The sequence below is a fragment of the Athene cunicularia genome (assembly GCF_003259725.1).
Source record: "Athene cunicularia isolate RWA chromosome 4 unlocalized genomic scaffold, athCun1 chr4_part3, whole genome shotgun sequence".
Classification (NCBI taxonomy): domain Eukaryota; kingdom Metazoa; phylum Chordata; class Aves; order Strigiformes; family Strigidae; genus Athene; species Athene cunicularia.
Genome location: NW_020799100.1, coordinates 12462983 through 12470847, shown reverse-complemented (window position 1 = coordinate 12470847; position 7865 = coordinate 12462983). Strand labels below are relative to the sequence as shown.

Below are 7865 nucleotides of genomic sequence, written 5' to 3'. Positions count from 1 at the left end.
GTGGGAGGGGGGAGGCTGCTGCCCTTCCCGGGAGCCGGTGTCCGGTGGCGACTCCCCGCCACCCCGGCTCGGGTCTCCCGGCTGCAAAGTGCGTTTGGGAACCCGCCCCGGCATCTTCCGCCGCTCGGCGGGGAGACCCGGGGGGGGCCCAGCGCCCAGCGCATTCTCCCCTCCTTCCGCGGGGGGGGCCCGGAGGCACCGCGTCCTTCCCGGCCCTCGCTGTTCCCGTCCTGCGGGGAGCGGCGAGTCTCACCCGGCGGGAGAGGAGACGGAGCGGCCTCCCCGCGCCATGTCGGCTCTGCCTGCCCGCCGGTTACTGACCCAGCAGCACCCCCCCGATTTCCCCAGGTAGGGCGCATCGCACCCCTTCTGCCTCCCAGCCCGGTGACTAGATGTGAAATCCCTGCATTTTTTGTTTCCAGGCTCCCGCTGCTGTCAGCAGGGAGCTCGGTGTGGAGCCGCTGCCTTCCGACTGTTCCCGTTTTCCTTCCTAGCGGCGTGGCACAGCTCTAGTCGTGATAAACTTTAGTTAAATGGAAGTTAAAAGGTAATGGGTTCTCCCGAGACTGGCGTCTTCAGGAATCACTGAGGCTTCTTTCAGAGCAAGGGGGAAGAAATGGGTACGTGTAATCTATCTGTTAATGCAAACCCGGCTGTTGTACTGAGAGTCTGGGCAGTATTTCTTGGAATATTGCTCTGGCATTTTATTGCCTGTGTCCTTAGAGATATTATTGCTAGTCTTGAAGTGGAGCGTGTTTTGCTTGTGCTGCGAATCTGTTGAGCTGTTAGAAAATGCGCCTGAGTGACATGCGAGAGCTGAATTTCCTCGTCCTCGCGCTTTATTTATGTGTCTTGCCTCCAAAAACATATCAACCGCATATTTCATTGCTCTAATGTGCGCAGCTAGAGATGGTTGTAACGTAGCTGGGGCAGCAAAGGGCTATTCTGCCGAACGGGTTGTGGAGTTTCTGGAGAGGGCAAATGGCTCTTGTTGCTCCATAATTTCCTCAAGTCTTGACATGCCGGGGTGTTAATGGCTCCGGCTCTGCCTGCCCTGTCTGGCTTTCGCCCAGGCCTCCTTGCGCTCTGGAGCGAGCCCTGAAACCTCGACTGAGCCTTTGTTGTTGGAAGGCGGCTTCAAGGAGACCGGCTCTGCTTGAGGAGCTGCTGCAGCCAGGCTGGAGCTGGCGGCCGGTGCCAGCCGGAGCACTGCACATTGCACCGGGACGTTGCTGGCTCCTGGCTGGCATTGCTCGGTGGCCAGGTCACCACTGGGCAGCATCTGGGAAGCACTGCCAGCCTGTCACCCTGCCTGCATGGGGTCGAGTGGGGGCTTGAGCTGCTCCTTAACTCTTATAAATTATAAGATCGGTGGTGCTCACCCTTCCTTATCCCCCCGCCCCGGCGAGGAGGTGGTGTGTGGTGACACTGTGTTTGTGCTGGAGGGGGACTGTGGTGGGGCTGCCCACAGAGGGCTGGGTCCCTGGCTGTGGGCAGAGCCCTCTGGTCTCTGCAGGTGCTGTGGGCTCAGCGCTGTGAGTGTTGCTGCTGTGTTCGCCTGCTAGGAGCACGCTCGAAACTCCTCACTTGGCTCTTGCCCTTAGCAAAGGGATACGTATTAAAACCAGCCACGAATTGAGAGGAAGAGAGGCTGGTTGTGGCAGTCTCCCTGCTCCAGGCAGCGGTGTTAGAATGCTCTCACACCCAAGGGGGTATTCCTTGAGGATGCTTCTGGGAAAAGGCAGCAAGTGGGATAGAAATATGAGGAGGAAGAATGAACGTCAGGGACAAGAAGCAGTTGCATCGATTCAGGCAGGTGTTGTTATTGCTACAGAGCCCTGGGTGTGCCGGCCGCTTCACAAGCGATTAGAGACAGGTCTGTGCCCTGCGGAGCCTTTTGTGGCGTTGGGTGAAAGTAGTGTGTGTGTACAGCCAGGGTCCTGAGAGTTGTGCTGCCTGCTTTGTAAATGTTGCTTTAGAAAAAGAAATTAAGCTATAGTGGGTGATAAGCTCCCTCCCTTGAAGAGTGTACTTGCAGGTGGGCTGTGCTCCAGTGGCCTCCTTGGCACAGGCACAGCTTGGGGGGCTGATGTGCTGACAGTTTGTATGTTGTTGCATATATATGTTTATAAGCAGGGTGGGATCATCCTCAAGACCACGTGAGATTGATAGATGACTTACTTTTAAAATCAGGATTGTCTTGTCTCTTGATCATCCCCTCTAGGGGATCAGGAGACATGTTTCCAAAGCTGCCCTTGGGTTTTTCATCCTGAATCCCCCGGGCTATGGCTCTGAGTGGGTTTCTGTGCAGACGGTGGTTGGGGCCGCTGGCATGTTTGAAGTACAGGGTGGAGGGGGTCTGAGCCTGTTACCTCTCAGGTCAGCTCCTGACTTCTGGGAGTCATCACATCTTGGAGGCTGGTTGCTGGAGAGACTGTGGCTTTCAGCTGTCCCATCCAAGATGCTGGAACCAGAAGTTTCTCTGCAGGCTGCACAGCCGGTTCTTTAAACAAAGCTAATAAGCAGTGTGATCATTTTGTACCTCTGGAGGGAGTTACTGCTTCTGATAACATTCCGACCTTTGCTTGCTCGAAATCCCTCTGAGGCTGGCAGCCCTCTTCAGGGTGAGCTATCAGAGTATTTCAGGGGGGTTTGTGACTGCAGAGGATGCTCCACTGAGCATCTTCCGTGGAGGGGGGGAATGACAAACAGCCTTGGGGAGGTTTGGGGTCAGGGTCTAGTGTCCTTGCCAGGGCTTGAACCTGTGCTGCTGCTTTTGCTTGTTTTTAATATTCTTCCCCTGGAAGACAAGTGCATGTTGCAGCTTAATGACTGCCTGGCTTTACCGTCATCTTTTGCAAACAAGCAACTCCGTCAGCCTCTCTGATTAACGCGACGACGCGGCGGGGAAGCCGATGACTGGCCTCCCTCGGCTGCCTCCTCCAGTGTGATTGCTTGCTGGTGTGGAGCTCAGGGTCCCAAAAATGCCAGGGCAGGGAGGTCACCGGCGGGGAGAATGGGGCATCTGTGTGCCGCTGAAAGCTGCCTTGTGCCGTGCAAGGGCGGCGGGGCCCTGGCCGTGGCTGCCGGCGGGGCTCTGGCAGCCCAAGCGGCGCTGGGGAGGGAGCGTCTCGCCCCTCGGATCCTGTGCCGCCTTCCTGTTTTCTTACGCGCGGCTGCAAGAAAACACTGCGTTAGCTCTTTTTGCCAGCGGCCCAGGACCTGCCTCTTGTCTACTGGGTGTGGAGACAGGGACAGTGCTGAGCCCCGAGCCTGTGGCTTGTCTTGTCTTTGGAGGTGACACTGGGGCAGAGCTGGGCACGCTGCAGCCCCAGCTTTGCAGGGTGGAGGTGGCAGGGCCTTGCCAGCATCAGTGAGATGTGCAGCACTTGGTGGCTTCAGCATCTGACCTGCCTCCCCACCGCCCCGTTCCTTGCCCTAACCCCGAACAGGCTGGGGAGCACAGCCAGTGGCAGAATAGCTCCTTTTGTGCCTCTGGACACACTGGCCTTTCTCAGGAAATAGCTTATTGTATTCGCTGGCAGCGCCAGGCTCCATCAATGCCTCTGCTCGCTGCCCCCACTCTGTTCCTGTGCGTGGGCTGCCCTCACCCCTGCCCGCTGCAGCAGCGCCAGGCCCTGGGTCCAAGCGGGTCCTGTGTCTGGGAGGCAGTGGCTAGGATGGGGACATCCTTGCCCTTGCTCAGCTGGAGCTCCCGATTTGCAGCTGGGAGGAGGCAGGCAGCTTCCCTACCCCCCAGCAATGCCCACCAGCTCAGTGGGGTGCTGCCCTTCAGGACCCATCCCGGTGTGGGGATGGGGCTTGGTGACAAAAAAGCTTGGCGTGCCCGCTCATCTGCTGGGTTGAAGCTCTTTGCCCTGCACAGCCTGACTGTGCTGTGCCCCTTTGCTCTGTGCTAGGAAAAACCATGCTCTGCAGGGCTGGGACGCACTTGGACCTGGTGTGGGGGTCAGGAACGCCTGTGTGTGAATTTGGACCTCTTCTTGCTCTTTTTGTCTTCTCTCCCTGCTCTCTTTCAGCTCGGTGGTGCCGGTCTGCATTCACACAGCTTGTTTGTCCCCACGTCACCGGCTGGGCTTGGCTTCCTCGCCGAAGAAACCAACCTGACGTGGCTCCGGGTGCTGGAAGGGCAGGGGACATTCCTTTGCCATCCCTTTTCCCTGAGTCCTCACAGACAGCACAAGCTGTCGTCCTCTCATGTCCCTGTCCCCTTGTCCCTCCTCCCATGATGTCTCCTTCTGTGCAGGGGTGCTCGAAGGGGATGCGGGCTATCCCTGTGTCGTACCAGTGGCCACTGTGAGAGCCTGGGACCAGGGAGGGGATGTGGCACCATTGCAGGTGCCATCAGCTTACTCCCATCACCCAGGTGCACAGCAAAAGCCTGGTGTGCTCCACAGATCCAAGGCTGCTCCCTGCGTTGGCCCGGGCTGCTCTGGGACTGTCCGGGCACATTTTGGGCTGTGCTGAACAGGAGGCTTTTAAATTGAAGTGGAAATGGCTTGCGGGATTCAAAGGGTGTTTCCCAAGGAAAACCGTGTTTATTATTTAAAACGGTGATGGCTAGGATATGTCCAGGTGGAGGAGCGTGCTTGGTAACCTGCTGCAAGCAACCTGGCCTGATATGTGGATGCCTGCTCCTCCTCGGCTGGGTGTTAGCAGCTGGTTTTGTTTCCTTTTGGGCATTTCCTGCCGGATTTCCGCACTTCGAAAGGAAGAGGGTGTGGATAAGAGCTGGTTCAAATGTGATCATCAGCCAGAGTGCCCTGTGGGTGAATGACACTTGCTCTCACCCATGCAGTTTAAAAATGATGCTGAATATTTTGTTCTCAAAGTTTAAGAGCAGAGAAACTAGATAGAAAGGAGGTTGGTTGTTTGAGGGCTTTTGTGGTTTTTCGTTCTTGCAGCTGTTGCAGAGTTGGATGCTGCAAGCTCTCAGGTCTCAAAACTGTGTATTTTATATCTCTATCTGGACTCTCTACTTCAGAGGGAAAAGGAAAACCCAGTGGCTTGTGAAAAGCCAGTATGAGAAATAATAGGAAGCCTGGTACATTAGTGAGAAACTGAGGGCAAATCCAGGAGATGGTTTTTGCAGGCTGTGCAAGAAAACATTTATCAGGTCTGTGTGCCAGCTCTGCACATGAGTGACTTGGTGTATGTTGGGAGTCCCAAGGCTTTGCCTGCTTTATGACATGTCTTGAGATCCTGAAGCGAAAGGGGCTCTGTGTTACTGCTGTTTGTAACTGGAATTCATGTCTAAGAGGGAAATGAATTGCTAGGTCTGTTTGTTTATTCCTCCTTTACAGACACAGGAGCTAGGCCACAGTGGGGTAATGGCTTAGAAATGAAATTTCATTTTAATATGCAAACGCAATTTTGAGTTTGTTGACTGAAGGGGAAAAAATTAACTTCAGACAACAGACAGAGGCCTTCCTGAAGTAGGATTCCAGCATGGCGTAATAAATATGAACTGGCTGATCTATATGGGAGTAAAGAGAAGATGTGTACATGTGCACCCCTCTGAAATGCAGCTGCGGAGCATCCTTCAGCAGCAAGTCAGAGTTGATGTGGAATAAATTAGCTTTTGGTTTTTCGAAGAGGCATGGAGCTAGTTAAATGTGTTTCATGGACAATCATCAGAAGAACCCTACTAGATCTGGTTGTGTAACTGGGTTGATTAAAATCAGGCAAGGTAAGGCCATCTAATGATGCTCAAGTACCTGAAGGAGGGGGTGGGCTGGGGTAGCTGCCTGGCACTGGCATTTGAGCTCTCTGGTGTGGTGAGGCTGTGAGCAGCTGCTCCGGTTTGCTGCCCAGCTGGGTCTCCTGGAAGGGAGGAATTTGGAGGGGCTTCTTTGAGCTGCAGAGCGACCTGGCTTAATGCTTTGTTAAGGAGCAGGCTGGGCTTTTTGCTGGATGCTGCACTGGCTCAGGCTGCCGCCTGCTGCTGGGTGCTGCTGCTGAGCACCTGTGGAGCCCCACCGTGACACTGTGTGATGGTGGCACTGGTGGCTGCTGGGCTTGTGGCAGTGGTGCCTGAGATGCTGCAGGGCGTTGCATTGCTGGCAAGAGTGTCCAGGGCTCTGGCATGTGTGGGACTGGTTGTCTGCCTGTCTTGCTCAGCAGCTTCTCTCCAGCGGTGATTGTAAGCAGATGGCTTGGGAGAGAGGAAATGGGGCAAGTGAAGGTGGCAGGAGTCTGCAGACCCTGTGCAGTGGGGAAGGGACAGGCACAGGAGCTTTGCATCCCTCTCAGAAGTGCTCCAAAGCCCCAGAGCTGGACCTGCTGCCCATGCAAGGAAGCAGATGTGGATCCAGGCTTCAGAAGCCCTGCACAAGGAGATTTATCTTGGATGGATGAAGTGTCTGCACCTCTTCTTGCTTATTTCAGCTGAAATCTGATGCAAGAAAATGCCTTTTTTTTTTTTTTTTTTTTTTTACTGTGAGACTGGTCAAATGCTGCTATAAGTTGCCCAGAAAGTCTGTGCAGTCTCCACCCATGGAGGTATTCAAAACCTATGGTCCTGGGCTGCCTGCTCCAGGTGACCCTGCCTGAGCGGGGGTTGGTCTCCATCCCCAGAGGTCCCTGCAGACCTCAGCGTTTCTGTGACTTGTCTGGTTTCTCATCCAAGAGTCCCTGAGAGTGTGGTGGGCTTGGTAGGGTAGTACAGTGCCCCATGGTCCCCGGGGAGGAGGGATGCAGTGGATTCTGTGCTTGCCTTGCAGCACAGAAGTCGGGGAGAGGCGATGGCTGTTCACTTGTCATCTCATAGGCTTTTGTGGTAAGAGACCGACGTCAGCCTGTTAGTGTGTGGTTATTACTAGAAGTGATGTCTCTGGAGGGATATGCTGGGACCAAGAAGAGCCCAGGGGCAAAGGGAAGGGCTGGTTTCCCAGCTGTTTAAAGGGAATGTAATATGGGAGACTGCAGTCTGGAGGGGTTATTCGTCAAAGGGAGAGCGAGGCGCTGGCAGGTGTGCTCCTGGCAAAGGAGGGACAGATTATTACCCTCTGTTTTAGGGACAATATTGCAGGGATCCCCCTCCTCTGGGGTGAGGAAGGAGGGGACGAACTGTCTCCACAAGCCCAGCATATGTTAGTGTGGGGCTATTGGTCAGCAGTGTAGTTGGAATAATGATCATTGCAATACAGAGAGGGAGGGTGAGTTGATGCCTAGGGTCCAGAAGTCACCCAAACAGCCGGGTTTATGGTTGGGGAGGGAAGACATCAAAGAAAATAATAAACCAATTCAGGGCTGGGATGTTGCTGAGAGAAGGGGCCGTGGGGGATGTGGGGCACCCTATGGGTGACACACTGGGTGTCAGTGCTGGGTGGATGTCAGATGTTCCTGCTTTGCAACCTGCAACCGTCCAGAGGAGAGAAAAACTCTCCTAGGCAGTTACAGGCAAGCTGAGCAAGAAGAGCATCCTGCATTTAGGAATAATTTTAATCTTTTGGCCCGGTGCACATAAAGGCAGCGGTGATGTCTAGAGGAGTTGTTCTGCATGGTCAGTCTAGGTCTGCTGCCTGCTCAGCTCCCCCAGAATAGCTGGGGAATTCAGATGAGAAGCAAGGAATGGATTTTCAATGGTATGCATGATGAATTGCTGGAAAAAGAGAGGCAGTGATGCTCCAGAAATGTGCTCTGTCAGGGTCCAAAGGCCTCTGAGAAATGGGGGAAGTGCCAAGGCAAACCTGATCCGGGGGCAAAATGTGGTGGCCTCTGTTGTGTGTCATCAGGCTGTTCAAGGGGCCTTTTGGCCTTGAAACTGCTGGTCTCAAGGTCACCCAAGGGTTTCAGCTGCCTGGAGACAAGCCTGCTGGTTGCAATGATGTGGTGCCCCCCCC

General features: G+C 54.7%; 1 protein-coding gene across 1 annotated transcript in view; it reads left to right on the top strand.

Moving 5' to 3' along the window:
* The first annotated feature begins 598 nt into the window (after window positions 1-598).
* The window catches only part of LOC113480126 (probable E3 ubiquitin-protein ligase MID2), a 117469-nt gene continuing 110202 nt past the window's right edge, over window positions 599-7865 (top strand). The window contains exon 1 of the mRNA XM_026848744.1: window positions 599-620. The gene's annotated coding sequence lies outside the window, so the exon portion shown is untranslated. The remainder of the gene's footprint in view (window positions 621-7865) is intronic.